The sequence below is a fragment of the Lissotriton helveticus genome, chromosome 10 (genome assembly GCF_964261635.1).
Source record: "Lissotriton helveticus chromosome 10, aLisHel1.1, whole genome shotgun sequence".
In the NCBI taxonomy this organism is placed as follows: domain Eukaryota; kingdom Metazoa; phylum Chordata; class Amphibia; order Caudata; family Salamandridae; genus Lissotriton; species Lissotriton helveticus.
This window is the reverse complement of record NC_136071.1, coordinates 702225016-702246483: the sequence shown is the minus strand read 5'-3', so window position 1 is coordinate 702246483 and position 21468 is coordinate 702225016. Positions and strand designations below refer to the sequence as shown.

The following is a 21468-nucleotide window of genomic DNA, read 5'->3' as shown; positions in this document are numbered from 1 at the left end:
GGTTAGAGAGATCTGGGTTCATGTGGGACCGCGAGATCACCGATTCTGATACTGCCGTCTGGGTAGAGAGATCTGGGTTCGTGTGGGACCGCGAGATCGCCGATTCTGATACTGCCGTCTGGGTAGAGAGATCTGGGTTTGTGTGGGACCGCGAGATCGCCGATTCTGATACTGCCATCTGGGTAGAGAGATCTGGGTTCGTGTGGGACCGCGAGATCGCCGATTCTGATACTGCCGTCTGGGTAGAGAGGTCTGGGTTCGAATGGGACCGCGAGGCCGCCGATTCTGATACTGCCGTCTGGGTAGAGAGATCTGGGTTCGTGTGGGACCGCGAGATCGCCGATTCTGATACTGCCGTCTGGGTAGAGAGGTCTGGGTTCGAATGGGACCGCGAGGCCGCCGATTCTGATACTGCCGTCTGGGTAGAGAGATCTGGGTTCGTGTGGGACCGCGAGATCGCCGATTCTGATACTGCCGTCTGGGTAGAGAGGTCTGGGTTCGAATGGGACCGCGAGGCCGCCGATTCTGATACTGCCATCTGGGTAGAGAGGTCTGGGTTCGAATGGGACCGCAAGGCCACTGATTGCTAATATTATAGGAGGTACATGGTATGCATCTTAGGAATTCCCTGTCCTTAGGGGGTAGATACCTGTTGTGAATAGGTCCTAGGGAGGGGCAGAGGGTAACGTTCTGGCTGGGTTAGTAAGGCTCTGATGAGCTGGTTCTATCTAATCTGAAAACCCAAGCAGAACATTTGGCGTCACGAACCGTTTACGAAACCTGTGTGCGTCGTTGTTGTCTTTCTATTTGTCCTCGGCGTGTACGTGCTTTCGTTTGTGTATTCTTTTTCTGTTTTGTGTGTGTAGTTTTGTTTTGTCGAAATGTTTTTGAGAAAGTCGAAATCTGTTTTTAAGTTGCCTGTTCATATCCCCGGCTGGGATTCAACGCCTTATGAGGCCTTGGCCCGCGAGTGGGCTGATTCTACTGGGTTGAGTGAAAATTGGAATTCTTGTCTGGGGCTGGCGGAGCCGGATGATGTGATTTCCTGTTTGCAGAAGGCGCCAGTTGCGAAGGGTGATGAGCTTCCTGTTTTGGGACGCAGGGGTTGGATTGTCTTGTCTGCGTACAGACTTGTACATGAGAGGTTGTTGACATTGCAGAAGGAGCATGTAGACATGGAACGGACGTTTGTTGAAATTCCGAATGATCGTACTTTGTTGCGGTGTAAAAATAAATTGCTTGCCGACAAGCTTGAGACATATCAGACTATCGCCGAAAGGGCGGCTGTGCGGATTGCATGTTATAAATACAAGACTCGTCGGGGTCACGTTTCTAAACGGAAAGTGCGATTGGTCGTGGCGAAAGCCAGACTGGATTGGAATCCTGATGAATGGGATGGTAATATCTGGAATTCTAGTGATTCTCGTTCCTCGGATGAGGAGTCTAACAATCGCGAGTCTTCTCGCTCCGGACAGGCTTTTAAATCTGCCTCTTGTGCTACAGATGTTGAGTCCCGCGACTGCGTTCGCTCTTTGCATTCTGTTGATACTTCTCACACGGATTGTTCCCCTGGGTTTACTGCTCAGGCTCCTTCTGGTGCTCTTCCTGCGGTCTCTGCACATCCTGTTTTTCGTAGAAAGTTGCAGCAGGCTCCCGGTAATCCGAACGGTATTCCTTTGGATTCTTTGGAGGATTTTACTCAACAGGAAATTAGTGATATTTTGCAGCGATTTCGACAGCGCGCTGGTGAGACCTTGCTTACGTGGATGGTGCGCCTTTATGAACTAGGCGCTGCTGGCATTATGTTGGATGCTGGCGATTCTTTGAAATTCTGTTCCTTGAGTTCGGATTCTACTGTACAAGATCATTTTCGTAATTATAATGGTGGTGGTCAAATCAGTTTGCTTCAGTTGGCGAAAAGTACCCTACTGAATCTGACTGGCCTGTGAATGACAAGCCGTGGTATACATTGCGCGATGCTGCACAACGTCTCAAAGAGGAGGTGATGAAAACTGCGATTTTTCTGAGTACTGCTGACAGATTGCTTGATGGTTTGTTGACGTCTTCTGTGCGGAATCATATTATTCGTTCCTCCCCAGTTGCTTATAAGCAGGTCATGATGACCTTATTGATCAATCAGACTGGTAATGCCTTGTCTATGGTACTGGAATTTGTGCGCCAGCTCGGTGAGCTGGGTGACTGGTTTAAACCTGACCGTCAATCTCGGCCTGACACTCGTACTCCTGGAGACAATAAGCTTACTAGACGTGACATGTTTATGGCACTTTTGGCTGATGGTGTGAGGAAGGAGGATATTGATGGTGAAACTACTTCTCGTTTGTGGAACTTGTTTCGCAAGCGCGGTTTGGATCGAAAGGAGGGTGCCCGGCGTGTGCGGACGAATGAGTGTGATCGTGAGTATTCTGATGACAGCGGTGATGACAACCGACGTGTGCGTTCTGATCGTCGTGATGATCGACGATATGTACGTGATGCGTCCCCTCGTCATGGAAGAGAGAGAGAGAGAGGGGGAGAGAGAAAGGGGGAGAGATGATTATGGTAACAGCCGACGTAGAGATGAAAGAGATCAGTCCCCTGAGTTGAGGAGGAGGGAGGATCGACACAGATTTTCTGATCGAAATTCACAGTATAATGCGGAGGACAGGAATCCATTTCGTAAGGGAGATGGATATGAACATGATATATTGATACCTGAGAAACGTGAGAACCTTTATCCTGATTTGTCCTGGATGATAGAACGCAGTAAAAATGACTAGGAAGTAGGTCAAGCTCCCGTACACAGATGGGCTCACCGAGATAATAGACCCTATGTAGATATTGAAATTTTTTGGAGACATCGTAATATTCAAAGGGCCCGAGCATTGGTAGATACAGGAGCGGAGGCCACTCTTATTCATGGAAAATCAAAGAAATTTAAAGGCCAATTTTTTACAATTACTGGTTTAGGTGGGAAGGAAACTCCCGCAGTACAAAGTACAATTGAAATGAGAATAGGCAGAATTCCTAGAAAAGAATATTCTGTATTAGTCGTGCCCCTCGTAGAGTATATCATTGGAATTGACATTTTGAAAGGGATGACTTTACATTTGGATGATGGATGTTATCAATTTGGAACTAAACATTATATATCGTCCAGACCCGTACGGGTTGGTCGTTTAAGAATGCCCCCCATAAAGATTCCCCAGGCGACAAAAGTGGTTTGCCAGAAGCAGTATAGTATTCCAGGTGGTCATGAAGAAATTAGTACCACTATTCAGGATTTGGTGGATGCAGGAGTTATAACTCCGGTTACTTCTGCCTGGAATAATCCTGTTTGGCCCGTGCGTAAGAGTGATAACTCCTGGCGCATGACTGTTGATTATCGAGAATTGAATAAGTATACGCCCCCTTTGACTGTCACAGTACCGGATATCATTACTTTAATTGAAAGAATTCAAAAGCATCCAGGTACATGGTATGCGTCCATTGATATTGCTAATGCTTTCTTTTCAATCCCGATTGCCCCTGAATGCCAGGAACAATTCAGTTTTACATGGAACGGACGTCAAATGACGTTTAGAAGTCTTCCCCAGGGCTATGTGCATAGTCCTACGATATGTCACCGGCTGGTGGCAGAGCATTTGGCTGAGGTACCTGTACATTCGAAAATTCAGATATGTCATTATATTGATGATGTTCTGATTCAAGGTGAAACACAAGATGAAGTTCAGACCCAATTAGATAAAATCCTTGAGTGTTTGCGTGAGAAAGGTTGGGAAATCAACCCGGATAAATTACAAGGTCCATCCCAGACTGTAAAATTTTTGGGTATTAATTGGCATGAAGGTCACAGAGAGGTGATTCCACAAGTAAAACAAAAGATTCTTGATTTTGCAGTTCCGAGGAATAGGAAAGAAGCCCAAAGCTTCATCGGCCTATTTGGTTTTTGGCGCCAGCATATTTCTCATTTGAGTTAAATATTGGCCCCCTTGTATCGAGTCACTCGTAAAAAGAATGCGTTTGAATGGGGTAAACCACAGCAAGATGCGTTTAGTTTGGCAAAAGAAGCGATTCAGTATGCCTTGGATTTATGGCCTGTGTGCGATGGTGATGTGGATTTGAATGTGTCTGTACAAGGCCTTTATGCAAATTGGAGTTTGTGGCAGAAACAAGGCAGAAGTAAAGTACTGTTAGGTTTTTGGACTTAAAAGTTACCCGATGCTGGTGAGCATTATACACCTTTTGAGAAACAGTTGCTTGCATGTTACTGGGCTCTGGTGGATACCGAGCAATTAACTTTGGGACATGATATGGTCCTGCGACCTGAAATTCCTATCATGCAGTGGGTTTTGAGTTCGCCGAAAACTCACAGAATTGGACATGCTCAGGAGGCGAGTGTGATTAAATGGAAATGGTACATACAGGACAGGGCACGTGTGGGACCAAAGGGAGTTGCATCCTTGCATGAGCAGGTGGCGCGGGCACCATCGGTTGAGACAGAAAGTGAATGCTCCGTACCTTTAGTACAGGAATCCCCTGTCAAGTGGGGTAAGCCATTTGATGATTTGTCCCTGGAGGACAGAAACCACGTTTGGTTAACTGATGGTTCGGCAAGGTTCATAGGGACAAAACGACATTGGAAGGCAGTGTCCTATAATCCGATCACACAAAAGTTGCTGAGTACAACTGGTGAGGGAAAGAGCAGCCAATTTGCTGAGCTTTATGCTGTTTATCAAGTTCTGAAGCAAGAGTTACCTGGCACATGTCATATTTTTACTGATTCCTGGTCCACTGCCAATGGATTGGCAGTTTGGTTACCGACTTGGCATTCCCATAATTGGGAATTGCATTCAAAAGAACTGTGGGGGAAAGAATTATGGCAAGAGATTTGGGACATGCTCCCGCAAAGTACTGTTACAATCTTTCACGTGGATGCTCATACCCCAATAGACTCCCTTGACAAATTTTTTCATAATATTGCAGATGAACAATCTAAAATTGCTGAGGCAATGGTGGACATGCAGGATTCTGATATGGAAGGATTGGCGAAATGGGCCCACCAGAAAGCAGGACATTATGGAGAGAAAGCCACTAGCAGGTGGGCCGCTGATCGAGGAATTTATATTCCTTTAGATTTAATCAAAGACATTATTTTGCATTGTCCCATTTGTCAGCATGCTAGACATCGGAAAGTGCCTCAAATTGTTAAAGGTCATTTACATCGCGGGAAACTGCCCGCTCAAATTTGGCAAATTGACTATATTGGTCCACTTCCTATGAGTAAAAACTGTCAATACATTTGCACCATTGTGGATACATACAGTGGCCTGTTAGTGGCCCTCCCCTGTAAACAAGCTACCCAAGTGAATACAATTAAGACATTGGAATTGATTATGCTGTATTATGGTGTCCCCTTCCAAATTCAATCTGATAATGCATCTCATTTTCGTGGAAGATTGGTACAGGAATTTTGTGTGGAGAATAATATTGAATGGGTGTTTCATATACCATATTATCCTCAGGCCTCGGGACTCATTGAGCGGATGAACGGTTTGCTGAAACATCAACTGTGTAAGCTAACCGGCGACCGCTATAGGAATTGGAGGGACTATTTATTTCAGGCCTTGTTAATTTTGAATAATCGTCCCTTTCTAAGTGCTGAATCTCCATTGATACGTTTGTTTCCTCCAAATGTCGATGCAAAGCCCAATCAAATTGGTGACCCTGTGATATACTGGGAAATTACCCCCGGAGCACTGGCTCCATGCAGAGCGACCCCGGGGTCGGCAGGTCTAGACCTGCATGCCATGAATGATACTATTATAAAAAGTAAAGATCGAGTCATCATCGAAACCGGTGTTGGTGTCTGTATACCCACTGGAAATTTTGGATTAATCGCCCCTAGATCGGGGCTGGCTGTGAAAGGTATTCAAGTGCTCGGAGGAGTCATTGACAGTGACTATCAGGGAGAGATTAAGGTGCTCCTGCTGAATAGCAGTGAGGTTGATGTACCGATTCATAAAACAGACCGAATTGCTCAATTGTTGATAATGCCTGTTTTCAGTGGTGAGATCACAAAAGGCACTGCCCCAACGTTGCTAACTGTACGAGGACAAAAAGGATTCGGCTCCACGGATAATCCTGGAGCTAGAGTTTGGGTGCAATCGCCTAAGAATCCCCCTGAACAAGCTGAGATTATTGCAACCGGTCATGATAATACTGTTCTAGTCATGAGGCCAGGGAAAGATAGCTGGGAAGCTGTCCCAGCTGACAAATGTTACCTACGAGAATGAATAATGCCTGTCTTTGATTTTCTTTCAGATCATTCTTTGGACTGTTGCTGCAGGATGTGTCGGCGTTGGACTCCTTTTGGACTGCTACGACGGGAGAGGAGGGAACCCATCAACCCGGGCTGATTTGAGAACCCGGATGCCGCGTTCCTTTGCTGCGTGGCATTCATCATCGAACTTTTGGACTACTTTGGCCAAGCGAGTAACTAATGCCCCTCATTTTTGTTTAACGCCGATGCGGTCGGTGACTGACATTCTAGCGACTTGTTTAGTTGCTGTCCCTGCTTCATTGGAGACTTTGGCCCATATTTTCAATGTATCGAATGCCCGTCCTAATGTCCTTTTGGGAGACGTTGCTACACATGAATACTGCCCTTTATGTACTGAGTTGTCCGATTCAACACCCTTGATCCAGTCCCAGATAATAACTTATAATATCACGCAGGGTGATTTATGCTTCTTTCTTACTTGTGATCCTAATGCTATTTCTGAGTGTGTGCGTTTAAAATTGAAAGGTGCTACATCATTCACAGCTCATGAAAGGACTTTGTGCTTCCGAAGATCACCGAAATTATGTGCTTCTGTTCAAAATAATATGACTTGTAAGAGTTTAGTGGTGACTCCCAGTCATTACCGTACAATGCTGCTACCCTCTGGTTGGCTCTTCTCTTGTGGTAATACATCCTGGCCATATATTCCCGCGAACATTTCCGGAGGCCCTTGTGCCATTACCAGACTGAGTTTGTTGATGTTCTCCTCACATCCTCATGCTAATTCCCGTGTGATCCGAGATGCTGTAATGTTACAGGAGGACTGTGATTCGTCTATGCATTTATATTCCAAATCTGAATACCTTAGCTTAGCTTTCTCAATTGTTGGTGTTCCTGCCTTGGCGGTCTATAATGCCAAGTCTATTGGGAAAATGGCCTGCTGGATGGTAAAATCCATTAATCATACTTCTACGATTTTGTCTGACATACTATTAGACGCCCAGGGTGAACGTAGAGCTATCTTGCAGAACCGGGCGGCTATTGATTATCTTTTGCTTAAACATGGACATGATTGTTCTGATTTTGAGGGTCTTTGTTGTTTTAACCTGTCTGACCATACAAAATCCATTCAGGCTCATATTGACAAACTTCATGACTTGACGGAAGAGGTTAGAAAACACATTGACCAGGGCTGGTTTGACTGGCTCTTTAATTGGCTACCTGATTTACATATGTTGCGTCAAATATTAGGGGGGATTTTGATTACTATTAGCATTCTGATTGCTATCTGTTGCTTTATTCAGTGTATTCCTTCTCTACTTCAATACTGCAAACCCGGTACTAGACATAGATCAGTTAGTTTTGTTTCCTATTATTCTACCACAGATGTTAGTTCTGCTTGATGAATGTATAATAGACTGAAGTCAAGGGTGAAATGTTCTGCTCGATTTTCCCGGCCCTCTTTTGAGGAAAGGTGATTGATGGTGACTTCAGTCTCTTATCATTCCAGTGCAAGGGTTAGAGTAGTGGATAGAGCCTATTTACGAGGCACTTTGATATAATTCTGCATTCTCCTCCCTAGATTAGAGCTTATACCTATAGGCTAGGGGATAGATTCGCTAGTATCAGGGATAATCCGTCCTTTAGTTAGGGTATTATTATACTTTCTGAAATCGGGCCTGGTAGGCCTCAAACGGGAGAGACTCCATCTTTCTTTCTGCCCCGGCAGCTTGGGATGCTTCTAGGTCAAGTGTAATGTTTTAGTTACGAGGTGTTGTTCGCTTGGAGAGAACCGGTTTAGGCCGGCCCTTGTCGAAGGATTGTATTTTTCTTCATGCCGAAGACACAATATCAGGCCGGCCGGCTGGGAACGTGTCCTTGGTACGGGGAGGTACAAGAATTTGGTGGGCGGCAGGTTACTGGCTGGAATTTTCCATGAAGAAACACGCTTCTATATTAGTGAAAGCCCGAGATAGTTGTGCAGTCAGTTCGTAGGCGGCATCTAGCCGTTAGTAGCAAACCTATTACTTATTCCAGGGAAGACAGACACCATTCTAAAAGCGGAGAAGAATCGAGAGACAGATACTCTCCTAGCAGAACAGCCAGGGAAGGAGAGTAGCCGATGAGAGGAAGGTCCCAGGGGCTTGGAGAAGGGTGAAGGGAACAGTGCATAGCGGTGCAGCAGTGTACCCGTGATTGCGGAGGTGTGACTTCAAGACGAGCCAAGGCCCAGACGAGAGGGGAACCTAGATGACTGCTGAGTGTGGACTGCATATTAATAAGGTGATGTCGACCCTTTCTTAGTAGAGCGTACAACCTAATCTTTTACTTTTCTTTGCAGGCTATGTGTTGTAGTATGGTGTTATATGTTTGTTTTGCATAATGGGAAATAAAGTACCCCAGTTCTTAGTGAACCGACATGTGCCGTGTGTTCTTGTATGAGAGGGTAACCTATTCTTCTAGTCAGATGCTGCTATGTGAACAGATGTTAACCCTGATCAGGTAAGTGGTAACTGAATAAGGGAGAGAGGAGCCCCTTGAATTAACGACCCCGCTGCACATTATCTAAATTGGCAACCGTTGTGTGATCCGGGACATTGTAGTTCTATAACCCTGATGAATAGTGAGATCGATCCCTCTATATAATGGTAATCATAGGATAAGCTGCCGTCTGGGTAGGTTGTCTGGGTCTGTATGAGACCGCGAGATCTCCGATTCTGATACTGCCGTCTGGGTAGAGAGATCTGGGTTCGTGTGGGACCGCGAGATCGCCGATTCTGATACTGCCGTCTGGGTAGAGAGATCTGGGTTCATATGGGACCGCGAGATCGCCGATTCTGATACTGCCGTCTGGGTAGAGAGATCTGGGTTCGTGTGGGACCGCGAGATCGCCGATTCTGATACTGCCGTCTGGGTAGAGAGATCTGGGTTCGCATGGGACCGCGAGATCGCCGATTCTGATACTGCCGTCTGGGTAGAGAGGTCTGGGTTCGAATGGGACCGCGAGGCCGCCGATTCTGATACTGCCGTCTGGGTAGAGAGATCTGGGTTCGTGTGGGACCGCGAGATCGCCGATTCTGATACTGCCGTCTGGGTAGAGAGGTCTGGGTTCGAATGGGACCGCGAGGCCGCCGATTCTGATACTGCCGTCTGGGTAGAGAGATCTGGGTTCGTGTGGGACCGCGAGATCGCCGATTCTGATACTGCCGTCTGGGTAGAGAGGTCTGGGTTCGAATGGGACCGCGAGGCCGCCGATTCTGATACTGCCGTCTGGGTAGAGAGGTCTGGGTTCGAATGGGACCGCGAGGCCACTGATTGCTAATATTATAGGAGGTACATGGTATGCATCTTAGGAATTCCCTGTCCTTAGGGGGTAGATACCTGTTGTGAATAGGTCCTAGGGAGGGGCAGAGGGTAACGTTCTGGCTGGGTTAGTAAGGCTCTGATGAGCTGGTTCTATCTAATCTGAGAACCCAAGCAGAACAGCCCCTTATGATGATGATGTATGTCTTATGGAAACATTGTTTTTAATTTTGAAACGTCGGTCTGTGAATAAAACAAAGTGAGATTAATTTAGGCGTCATTGTTTTAAGAATAGGCGTGAAACGACCTTAAGCAAGATTTACAACCACACCATAGATTTCCCTTCCTACCCTATTTCCACCTTTCCTTTTGTGTTAGCTCTCCAAAACCTAAGTTCTCAGAACGTTCATTAAAATATTAAAAGTGCAAATTATATGACGTTTCTGATGAAGATATATGTTTGTGCGTTTTAATATGCCATATCCTGTCACAGACGAGTCAGTGACCACCTTTCTGAAAATGGAAAGCCTGTATGCTGATGAGCCGAAAACAGAGAAAGCAGAACAGAATGCGTTGGTGATTGTGAATAATATTCTTGCTGATAGAGTCAGAATTTCTCCTGTGTAATGATGACACAACTTCAAATGGAAAGCAGCTCTCGATCACTCCGCCGGCATTCCAAACTAAAACAAGCATTGCATTGCAATAGGTCTCACATTTGTTGGAATTGGAGCTATTGGCATTGTAAATGGCATTTTTTTTGTTTTTTTGCAGGGAGTGATTATTTAAAGAAAAAAAGTGAACACTTTACCATATAATAAGTTTTAATAGCAACTGTATAGTAAGGCTATGGCAATTTGAAGGGGTGTGAATGGATTAATAAAAATACAAAAAAGGGAAATGCCTCTCTCCTTTCTGATTGGCTGCCAGAATCAGGTAGGCAATATTTCTTCCTGGCAACTAGAGGCAGTAGCCCCATTTGTGAGAAGCAGGCGACCTAAGAGGGTGTTTCTGGAAATCATTTTTCGTATCTGCTGCACAGTCAAAAGAGTCAAGTCTGCATGCACCATCGAGTGAAGCTGCAGCAGATAAGGAAGACGTGCAGGGTCTTAAAAAAGCCAGCAAAGAAGTCAAGCATTTGACATGTGAGAAATGTTAACTCTCAAGGATGGACAATTAAGATGGACCATGGGGCAGGAGGCCACTACTCCATCAGAGCATCAACCATGCAGGAAACATAACGTCTAAGCATGAGCAGGATCACACCAGGTAGCAGAGGCAGTTAACGTGTGCAGAGGTGCAGGAGGGCATAACATTGCCAAGCGTGCCTGAAGAACACCAGTATTTATTTATTGTTAATGCACAGTTAGTAAAAACCATTGCAGGTATGCAGATATAAAACATGTAATAGTATTTGTTTATTATGTCATACATAAGATCTTAATTGTATTAAAATAGAAAGCAGCTCATTAAGGAGTTGAGGTATTAAAGTGTTTCATAGAAACATTTCATATAGAATTTAGGTCCATCATAAAAAAAGCTTGAATGTATCACAGAAGCAAGCAGTTCATGGGGGGACTTGGGACGGCCTTTGTAGGAAAGTAGGATCAGCTTCTTATGGTTACACCCACCTTTTGCTTGATGTGATGCTGTTTTTGACTAGTCTGACTGGGATCCTACTAATCAGGACCCCAGTCTATCTGCTTTCTCCTTAAAACTGTTATGCATGTACTTAGGTACACCCCGCATTGGATACTGGGGTGCCCTTGGCAGTCCCTAGAATATGATACACATGTACCCAGGGCATAGGTACCCCAGACGTCCCCCATGGGCTGCAGTATGTATTATGCCACCCATGGGAGACCATTCAAAATGGAACTACAAGCCTGCCATTGCAGCCTGTGTAAGTCAGTGCGTGCACCACTTACTTAAGTTATAGGTTTACTATAATTAAGGGTCACTGCACTTAAAACCTATAAGTCACCCCTATAGCAGGTCTTTACAATCTTGAGGGCAGGGTGCTTGGTTCTAAGTGAGAGGGTGCCCCTGCATGAGCAGGACACCCCTGCAGCCTACGGAGTCCATTCTCCCGGGTTGTCAGTGAAACAGCCATATACTATATATAGAGGGGCATTAATCAACCGTGTGTCGACCAACTCTAAAATGGCTGAAACAAACCTTATCGTGTTCGGTGTCAAACATGTTGGAATCATTCCCCACACCGATAACCGGTATGGGAGGTATGATTCCACCCCTCAGAAGCATCCATCGTGGGACTTCTGGGGTTCCCGGTACCAGCCTTCTAGTCCCGGACAGCACAAAGTGGTTGCTGTTGACCGGAGACACATTTCGGCCCTCCTGCTGCTGAGCCAAGCTTGAGCAGGGGAAGGCAGAACAATAGGCATCCTGTCACAGGGAGGTGTAACCACTTCCCTGACAGTATTTAGTGTATTCAGGTTGGGTGGGTGCTTAGACTTTATGTTTCCTGCATGCTTGGTGTTCTGATGGAGTAGTGGACTCCTGCCCCATGGTCCAGCCTAGTTGTCCATCCTTGAGAGTAAACAATTCTCATATGTCAAATGCTTGACTTCTTTGGGGGCTTTTTTAAGGCCCTGCACGTCTTCCTTATCTGCTGCAGCTGGTGGGTGGGTGTGCTTTCCAGTCAGTCCTGGGAGAGTCTCAGTTGAGAAGAAATGGGCAGCGTGAGCACAGTGCAAACATAAGTGCAAGCACTGATTCACTTTATTGCAATAAATGCCCCCCCAAATAGGTACAATTGAGTGGGTAACAATAAACAATGGTTATCCAGCGCCAGGTTTCCCTTGGGATCACAGGCGTGTTAACAATACGTATGCTATTTTTCCTGCACCAAGGGAGGGTCAACTCCTGATATTCATCCCTCCCAAGTAGAAAATAGGTACAGTTGGGTCGCACGGTAAGGAAATTATAACTGTCCAAGCTGACAGCACTACAATGACACAACATTTTTGTAAAATATTAGATATGAATGCGCGCGCTCACAAATATTTAGCAAAAGGCTTTGCCAAGGCGCACCCTAAGAGAGGGAAATGATTTACAATTTCAATAGGGAAGGTCAAAGGCAGCTTCCAAGGGACAGGGACGAGAGTGCCTTCTGGGGCATCCATGCTAAGCGATAGACCGGCGCAGGGGGCACTTGGTCCTATGTGCAGGATGGAAAGGAAGCAATATTTCCAAAGGTGCATACTATTAATTTTCACCCAGCTTGAAAGGAGAGGAGTGAGTGTAAACAAAGACAGGCCTGACTCCTTTTTATTGCAATACATGTTGTAACTTCACCTAAGCTGTGCATAAAGCAAGAGAATGTTACTTGGTACTGTATGCGGTGTCACGCCTCAAGAAGCGGTATCCTACTGTCTCCCAATTTTTGGGGGATTTCATGTATGACCCATGATGAGCGGGGACAATACACGAAGAGGCAAAAAGTACACAAGCTTGCCACTACATAACTGCAAGAATGGAGCGGAGGGCACCATGGTAGTTGGGGAATGATCTCTTTGGAGCCTACCACTCACCGGCCTCCTGGAGCCACTGCTAAGATTGGTACCCTAAGCAACCAAAAAAACTATGGCATCAGCAGGCTGCACAGAAGGACCAGCGGGAGGTGAAAACGACAGGCACAGGGAGGGGGAGCCGCAGGTAGGCGGAAGCCTCCCTGGTGGCGTGGTGGAAACAAAAGGTGTATTGATTTGGTTATGGAAACACACCGATAGGACGGTGTGCAGCCACTCACTCTGGGATGCCGTACTGCAGGGTGAGTAAGCCTGCAAAAAAGGGGTAGCAAAGGGAGATGGCACTTGCAGGCCAGGCCCTGCCACATGGCAGGGCACAAAGATACAAGAAAGGTAGAAAGTTAGGGCCTAACTCCAGGGGAAAGGTTAACCCTCACACGCAAAGGGACGTGGAAAACAACAAAGAACAATCTACGAACTGTCAGGGTGATTTACAACCCTAAAAGATGCAAATGAGCCAAAGACAAACAAGTGATTTATGACCAGCCAATGATTTATGGCTGATGATTAATGATGATCATGCCGAATGATTTATGATGACAAAAATTATAACCGTTTGTGACAGCATGATTTATGATACCACGATTATTTATGACCCATAATTTATGGCTGCTTATTTATGATGATCAGGCAGGATGATTTATGACAACAAAATGATGGCTGATTGTGGCAGAATGATTTATGTTACCCCGATGATTTATGACCCGGGGGGTCTATTATGTCCCACTGACAAATGTGGGATACCCAATGTGCAATAAAGTATGAGGGTGATTTGTGACCCTGGCCCCAAGAAGGTGTTTCTGGTGGTTTTAAATGAGAAACACAACTTATTCAAAAGTGTTTCGAGGGACTCTTTCTGCGCAGTTGGCTAATGTCTTATTTTGATTAGCAGTGTGACTATTTTGATTAGCAGTGCTAATATTGTATTTCCAACTGCAAATGCAGGACTGTAGTTCTTGTGCTCTTTTTGACAGTGACTCCATGCAGTTGCTACCAGGCTTCTGCTCCACCGGACACTGCAATAAAATATCAGCAGGTGTATGTCCTCCTGCACTCCAATACAAGCCCAAATGCATGGGACAACAGCAATTCTAGAGACAAACACATTTTAATCTAGTCACCATGCAGACAGTACCAATGAAAGTTTAAAAATCTAAGAGATGCCATGTGCTTATATCAGAACATTATGGACACCCCACCCATGAGAAAGTGACTGAAGAAGGCTAACTCAAATCCCCTATTTATATATTGTGTGTTGCATTTTATGTTGGCATGCGCTCTAGCATACATCTAAATCTACCCAAAGCAGAAACTAAAAATGCTATTTTAGCAAAAAATTCTGAAGAGAGAATATATCTATAATAAAAATAGCGTACCAATGTAGGAGAAAAAATAAACATACATGTCTGGGTGTTGCTCTCATAAAAAAGGGAATTCAAATTCACACATTAAACCAATCAAACAAAGTCCATTATTTTAGCAAGGTATTTTACTATCTTTATGCATATCCTCTTTATTCCTGTAAAGAAGGGGGCTGAGAGTTAGTGGCAAGCATCAAATTGCTAAAGAGTTCCAATTGGTCACCAGACAGCATTTTTCCATTGCCGAACTATGCTAATAGGCTCAATTTTCTTCAGCGACTATGTGACAAACGATAGATATTGTTTGGGTGACATCTAGAAGTGAAATGGTGCTTGAGCCGTCCCTTTCTGGTTTTCAGTGTGCCTTCGCATCATCCTTTCTCCGGGCTGCTGCTGTCTTCAAGGGTCCTGGTGGCCTCCTTTCATCCTGCTGCCATACACTGGTAAATCCAAGAGGTCTGCCTTAGAAGTGAAACCTGGTGCCTTTGCCAATGTTTGATAAATATGCCACTATTGTGAGTTACGTGTGAACTGTAACACTGCTTTGTCCCTTTTATTTACACCCTGGAAATAGGTTATAAACTGAAGATAAAACAAATGCAATAATAAAAAGAGTGCATGAATCACAAAAATGGGTTGCTTCAACCATTGTAACAAAAGCACATAATCAGCAAGAAAAATCTATAGGAGGGTTTTACCTACTAATTTCATGTGAAACACTTAGGCCCTAATTGCACGCCAGATGGTAAACTTATGTGTGGTAGCTTTATCTTTAGAGGCTGGTAAAACCATTTGTGGTTCCTGAAAAAAATCGCTCGATTAGGAGTCTTCTCCCAATCCTGCTGTATTTATTTTACAGCTCGGATTTTATTTCACATTATTTGCAATTTTTCTGCATGCAATTTGTCAAGCCAGTAAAACTAGTGAAAGCGCATGTACTGAAACACCATGAATACAAGAAATTACATAACCGTACAGACACTTTACCATTTAAAACAGCCAAAATAAACACAAAAACTTTTGACATTGTTTTGGCAGTAATTGGTGAATAGACACATGCCAAACACAACAAGCTGATGGACGGAGTGCTGAAGCTTTTCAACCACTCACCCCCAGTCAAGAGATCTGGGTTTAATCCATCGTTCCTTTGCTCACTATGCCACCTCAGTTTGGACCCGGCCAAATGCACATCAGTCTCGACACTGCTCCCCATGGGAACAGTCCAGCTGAACCTGCCAGGACCATTCCTCCCTGGACCAGAAACATGCATCCTTGGACCGATTACGGGGTATCACCCCTCATCAGCAAGGCTAGCCTGAATCCAGTCGCACAGCGAGCAAGGAACCCATGTCTGGGCATACCCTTGGCCACTTAGGACAAACATAGCATACACAACAAGATGATGGATGGAGTGCTGAATCGTAGGTTTCTTGCTCGCTGTGCCACTGGATTCAAGCTAGCCTGGCTGATAAGAGGTGGTACCCCAAAAACCCATCCCAAGATGCTTGTTTCCGGTCCAGGGAAGACCTGACCTGGCAGTTCGTGCCGGACTGTTCCCATGGGTAGCAGGCTCAAGACTGATTTGCATATGGTTGGGTCCAAACTGGGGTGGCATGGTGAGCAAAAGAATGATTAACTTAACCCAGAGGATCTTTGGAAAGAATACCTCCACATGGGACCACAGGTGGTGGCCTGCAGAACTCGGACCCACACCCAGACAAACCGACGATGCATGTAACCTCATAAACATTCTCGAAAGCAAACTGACCATGAAATGACAAGTCAATGCAGTCACCTCCTCTTGCTTCCACACACTTCGAATGCTCTGCAGAATCTTCAGATGGATCCCAACCAACCACAGAAAGACTGTTACTCAGGCCCTTGTCACCAGCCGCGTTGACTATGGCGACACCCTCTACGCTGGCATCTCTACCCAGCTCCTCAGAAGATTCGAGACCATACAGAACACTGCAGCCAGACTCATCCTGGACCTCTCTTAACAAACCCACATCGCCTCCCACCTGAGAGACCTTCACTGACTCCCCACCCAGAAGAGATGTCAGTCCAAGATCCTCACGCACGCCTATATAGCCCTCCATGACATAGGACCTGATTACATCAACCATCAACTGAATTTCCACCAGCTCTCCAGACACCTTTGCTCCTCTTCACTTGCCCTTGCTCACACACCCTGCATCTGTCGCAGCCACAGTGGTTGCCACTCCTTCTCTTACATCACTGCCCAGACATGGAACAACTTTCCCCTCTGTACAGCCTCCTCGCTGGCAGACTTCAGGAAGAGACTCAAGACCTGGCTCTTCGACAGAGAAACAGCACCATGATACCCCCAGGGTGACAGTGCTGCACTTTACAAATGATTGATTGATTGACTGAGTTTATCAAAGATGTTTCTATTTCTTTGTAAATCAAATACATTGACATATATAAAATGGCATGAAACACGAGGTAACCACAGCCTTCTATGTCCGGGAATTTATCAAAGAAATATAAGAAGCTTTTTAGTGTAAGAAGCTTAAAATGAGCAACAATTCAGAGCTCGGACTTCTTCCACCAAAAGATGTAAAAGTGTCATCCTTTTGCGGCAATAAAAAAAAGTCATAACATTTAAAAGATTACCCTTCAACCCCAGCGTTTTAATGTAATTTCTTTCGTGACTTTAAATCTTCTTAGTGAGCATATACGTTCTATAACTGTCGATCAACCCAGTGAGTTTATGTTAACATTGTTCATTAAATATGAAAGAAGAACACGAAAATGAGCCCTATTTATATTCGCATGTGCTTGCAGATGGTCTGTTTGACACTTGGAATTACACTTAACTCGCTCTCCAAGCATGAACATTACTTTCTTCGACAGTACCCATTGCAACAAATAAGGCCTTAGGCACATCACAAATGAATTGACGCCACAGTATGCGGTGGAAGCGACTTTCTTTGTGAAATGTTCTGACTGGACCCAAATCTATAATTTAACTCAGTAAAATCTTTTTCAGTTCAAGCCACTATGGTGCTGAACCAACCACAGAGTGGCCTCACAACAATTGTGCATTACAAAGTCTATCACAAAAAATTATAAACCTATCTTTTTGTCTAAACATAAAAACAATTTTTAGTTTACCTCTTAAGATCGGTTCCAAATAGTCTGTAAGACAATGCAAATATTTTGCTCCTCTTCTCCTTCCACTCCCTTAGCAACAAGATGCCTCCTTGATGTATGTATGATTTAATACGTATTTTATTCATTTCTGTTTGAGGCACGAGACCTCACTGGATGGTACAGCAAGCACAAACTCCTACTCAATCTGAAACTATAAATTGCCAGATTGTTGAGTGTAAATATTCAAATCACGGATAAATATAAAACGAACAAACTCAAAAGTTGTGCAGGTTAAACGTAGGGGAGTTAGTGATGTTGCATACCTTTTTTCGCAACATTTGAAAACTATGAACAATCACACAAAAATGAGTTTGCCAATGTCGCAAGTGAAAATGTTATGCCACGGCTTATAGCTTATAGCACATACAAAAGTCCCACAAGATAACTCCATGACACTAGTTCAAACAAAAAGTAACTTTCATAACCGTTTTACCGTTTCAAAATGAATTTTCTACGTGAACCAGCCTCCCGAAAGTTAAAAGCTAGGTGAAATATCATATTATGAAAGCTGTGAATTTATTGCAGAGTGAAATTTGAATATTTCACACATTTCCCCAGCATAGATAAAATTAGGCATGGGTCTAGTTAAAAATACAACATTGCTTCGCAGTTAATCATGAAGGTGCTCACACTGCTCGAAAGTTCCAAAGAGATTCTATAATTTGAATGGCTGAAAAGTGACTTGAAATGGAAAAATTAAGGAGCAGATTTAAAAGAAAGTGACGCATCTGTAGAGATGCGTCACTATCCCTGCGCCACCATGCAAAGTCCTTGCGTCACCATGGAAGCGCCGTATTTACAATACGGTGCACCATCGCACAAGGATTGACAGATGTATCAGAAATTCTGGCGCATCTATTGACGGAAAAGCCATGCAATGCTAGAGTCGTGTCGCAAGTAAGCATGGGCTGAAAATCCGTTCCGCTAGCGGAATTTGTGACTATTTGGCAATTTCGCGGTCCGCGAATCGCACGAAATTGCCAAACAATTCACAATTCGCGAGTTGGCAATTTTTTTTGCTTGGTCCCCCTTCAAAAACTACAATCTCCCGGTTTGTGTGCGCTGCGCAGTTTTGGATCTGGCTGCGTGATTGCGCAAGACTTTTTGACCGCGAGTCTGTCATGGAGTCCCGCCATCTTGCACTGCGAGACTTTGAGAACGCGAATACGTCATAAGGGCCCGCAATCATGCATCGCGAGAGTAAACAATAGCGAATATGTAGATGCCCTTGCAGCTCGCTTTCCCGAAGTAGCAAAAATTGCAATTCTGCACAAGAAATCTATCGCTGGCAGCATAAACCTTCTGAAAATGATCACTTGGATCAGAATAACTCCTCAGATTGACATTTGGCTGCACTTTTTTGTGCAAGGAATCCATTATTTGGGGGGTGGGAGGAAGGAAGTGCCCCCAGAGTCTCCAACTTCCTGATCCTGTCCAGCAGGCTCCTCCCAGTGCTTTGTCAATGTCCTGGTCACTTTTCATTTGGATCTGGAGCTGGAAGGATTACTCTTTGTGGCTGGTGCTGGATATTTGTATTTGAGGACTTTTTGTTTGGATCCCTTTTGGATTTGAGATTTTAAAAGTAAGTTGGTGTTGTTTGTTTGGGGCATTGCAGTTGCTGCAACTACAATTTATAAACTTTTTCACAACTTTATTTCAAATCTTTTTAATTAAGGGTTTAAAGGCATACAAAATCAATACAAAATAAACGAGAAAGAGACCGAAAACAATACACAATTTGATACAGAGGGTGTTTTCCGACGATAATCTTTCCGGTTCACATCATGTGGGCATAAAATATACACATTAGGTACACGTCAGATAATTTCCCTTATATGGTTCCATACTCCTAATACACCAATATGGTATAAGATGAGGAAAGAATAGGATGAGAAAGGAGAAAGAAGAAAGAAAGAAAAAGAAAAGAAAAAGAAAAAGAAAAAGAAAAGAGGAGGAATATAGATTACAGAGTGCAGAAGTAGCATAACAGAATATCATAGACTTGTCCCTAGCAACATCTAATTGTCCAAGTCAAGCAATCCATTGCTATACAATTGGTAGATCAAAACAGGGTGTGAAACAGTGAATAGTATCCCATACTGGCCTAAGGCGGATCGTAGCATGTCTCCCTTGAGTTAAGTGAGCTCCATAGTTTTGTATGAGGTTTCCACCATGGTGACGAGTGTAGGGCATCATTGTCAGCACGCCTCAGAGAGGTTAGCCATTCCTGCCACATTTTGAACGATATCTCGGAGGCACTTTTCCATTTATTTAAAACTACTTTGCATGCAAGTGTGAGCATGAGATCTAAAAGGAGTCTATCGTGTTCAGATGGCAACCTCGGGAACTTTTTCACAACTTTAAAAAATATATATTGTGGGTAGCCACAGTATCCGATATGCCCAGGGTTAGTCATGGGTGCATGATACAACTGCTTCTGTGAGTTTTGTTGAATTTAAACATCATTTAGGGCATGGATGGCATTGGATTTCGGTGATTTTTGTGTGTATTTCGATTTTTTGGGTGTTGCTGGGGCCTGGTCCAGGGTCTGGCCATGTGGTTGGGGTCTAAGGGCCATTTTGAAGCCAGGCTGTGTGCTAAGTGTCATAGGCCTGCACCCAGTCTGCCCTGCTTTCATCCATTAGGCCCAGGGGTACTCAGTGGTGCATGGACCATGTCTTTCTGTGGGGTCTCTTGAATTTAAACATCATTTAGGGCATGGATGGCATTGGATTGGGGTGATTTTTGTGTGTATTTCGATTTTTTGGGTGTTGTTGGGGCCTGGTCCAGGGCCTGGCCATGTGGGTGGGGGTCTAGGGGCCATTTTGAAGCCAGGCAGTGTGCTTTGTGCCATAGGCCTGCACCCACTCTGCCTTGCTTTTATCCATTATGCCCAGGGGTACTTAGTGGTGCATGGACCAAGTCTTTCTGTGGGGGCTCTTGAATTTAAACATGTTGTTGGGGCCTGGTCCAGGGCCTGGCCATGTGGGTGGGGCCATTTTGATGCCTGGTCCAGGGCCTGGCCATGTGGGTGGGGGTCTAGGGGCCATTTTGAAGCCAGAAAGTGTGCTTTGTGCCATAGGGCTGCACCCAGTCTGCTTTGCTTTCATCCATTATGCCCAGGTGTACTCAGTGGTGCATGGACCAAGTCTTTCTGTGGGGTCTTTTGGATTTAAACATCATTTAGGGCATGGATGACATTGAATTGGGGTAATTTTTGTGTGTATTTCGATTTTGTGGGTGTTTTTGGGGCCTGGTCCAGGGCCTGGCCATGTGGGTGGGGGAGGGGTACATATTGAGGCCAGGCAGTTTTTGCCTAGGTTTATGAATGGGTGCATGAAGCAACTCTCTCTGTGTGGTCTCTCTTCTAATAATTTAAACATTCATTTTTGATTAGAATTGCAATTTTTATTTTGGGTCTTTCCGTTTTTGGGTGTGTTGTGTTAATAATAATAAATGCCTAGTTACAATAGTATTAATTGAAGCACGACATATGCAACATTTATTTACCTGATGTTCCTCTGGCTTCTTTGCTTTTATGTGCACAAAGACTGAGAACCAGGAATCATCCTCATCACTTGTTGTAGTGCCAGGAAGAAGTCCTGCTGCAGTGTGTGCACAACGTCACGTGACGTCACATATGGCCACAGACAACTCTGCAACTCGTGCAACTGCGTCCTGCTGTTCTGACATCTGAAGAAGATCTGCCCAAAGAAAGATGGCCGTAGCTCCTCTACCAAGACAGCTGCCAGTGCCACTGCCAGTAAGAAGGAGCAGCAGAAGCAAGTGGCGCCAC

At 44.7% G+C, this 21468-nt stretch overlaps 1 protein-coding gene across 2 annotated transcripts in view; it reads left to right on the top strand.

Moving 5' to 3' along the window:
* Positions 1-8694, top strand: part of LOC144784466 (uncharacterized) — a 249944-nt gene extending 241250 nt beyond the window's left edge. Inside the window, exon 6 of one of the 2 annotated variants that reach the window (XR_013601645.1) lies at positions 6322-8223. The gene's annotated coding sequence lies outside the window, so the exon portion shown is untranslated. Of the gene's footprint in view, positions 1-6321 lie in introns of both variants that reach the window. The other variant, XM_078663250.1, reaches the window with a different exon arrangement.
* Positions 8695-21468: the final 12774 nt, after the last annotated feature.